This window comes from Tenrec ecaudatus, chromosome 13, assembly GCF_050624435.1.
Source record: "Tenrec ecaudatus isolate mTenEca1 chromosome 13, mTenEca1.hap1, whole genome shotgun sequence".
Lineage (NCBI taxonomy): Eukaryota > Metazoa > Chordata > Mammalia > Afrosoricida > Tenrecidae > Tenrec > Tenrec ecaudatus.
Genome location: NC_134542.1, coordinates 51,493,190 through 51,494,786, shown reverse-complemented (window position 1 = coordinate 51,494,786; position 1,597 = coordinate 51,493,190).

Genomic DNA, 1,597 nt, shown 5'->3' with positions numbered 1-1,597 from the left:
TATGATAATGCCCCATCATTAAAGAGAAATGTGCCTTTTCCGTTATCTTTCCCAAGCTTATTTCCAATTTTACTATCTATTCTGGAAAGAGTTCAGAATTTACATTAAGGTAGTATATCGCTTACCCATTCATTTGTTTTTAGTCTATTTCAGCTTCAGTTTTACAAATGGACTGGTAAAGAAACAAGAAATTATGAAAAATAATAAAACAAAATGCTAATGAGGGACAGGATAAAAAAGTCAAATGATAAAAACAGGAGTATAAAATGTACAACTGTATCTCAATTATTTAAAAAGCAAACCCTAGTTCAAAAATCTATGTTTTTAGTCCCTGATGGTTTAATGGTTAAGGGCTTCACCATAACCAAAATATTGGATGTTTAACCATATTCAATAGCTATGGAAGAGCAAGACCTGAACATCTATTCCTATAAAGATTAAGCCAAAACAAACAAAACAAAACAAAAAATTCCTAAGGGGATGATCAACTGTGTTATGTGGAATAGATATGCATTGAAATAAATTCAATAGGGGGCTACAGAGATAAATAGCTTACTGGAGGCCAGGTACATAAAGACTCACTGCTTGGTCTTCCTGTTGACAAGACACATGGAGCTACACTAGAGCCCTGGAGCTGGAGGAGCCACATGGAGACCCCAGCCAGCCATGAGATGCTTCCACCGCCACTGGATCCACAAGAATTTCCACCAACTGGCCTGTGATCTTCCTGCATTCAGTGTCATTGCATGTGTTGCGAGAATCTGAAGAGGAAATTCTAGACTGGTATCAGACATATGTGTTAATTTTGGACATATGGCCTTGATCTGGACTGGGCTGGGATGTTTTCTTAATGTACAATTACTTTTTGATATAAAGTTCTCTATTATATATACACACACACACAAAGAAATAGATTCAGTAACATGTAACACCAACACAAATGTGCTCATATATCCTAGATCATAATGCAAAGAAAGTAGAAAAAAATCCACCAAGAATTAGCTGCATTTTCCTACATAATCAATTGAAATGGAAAACTAACCAATCACTGATATAGTTTGCTCAGGTAAGGGCAAACCACCGACTTATCAAATTTGCATAGAAACAGTTGCAACCAATTATGTAAGCCCATTTGTTTCGCATCCTAGTTAAATCCTAAATGTGGAAGGTCACAATGAAAATAACAGGGTGAGAGACTGGAGACAATAATTTCCCTTAGTATAAACGCAGACTGCTCATTTTTCTTACAAGATAAATTCTGTCTACTAAATATATAAATACATTTATGTAGCAGAGAAGATAATAAAGTTTTGTTATACCACAAAATATGACATAAATGAAATAGTTTCCAGTCTGGAGTTACTGTTGTTTTTATAATATACAACTCCAAGTCATTAAGGGTGGCACCAAAAATAAAATGCCCCCCCCGCCACATTTCACAAGGCCAGAAAATTACAGAGGAAAGAATATACAATATTCAAAATTAGAAAATGTAAGTATTTTCAATTTAATATAGATTTATCCAGGAGCCCTCGTGGCATAGTGGGCTACACATTGGGCTGCAGAGGATGAGACAGGCAGTTCAGAACCACCAGGT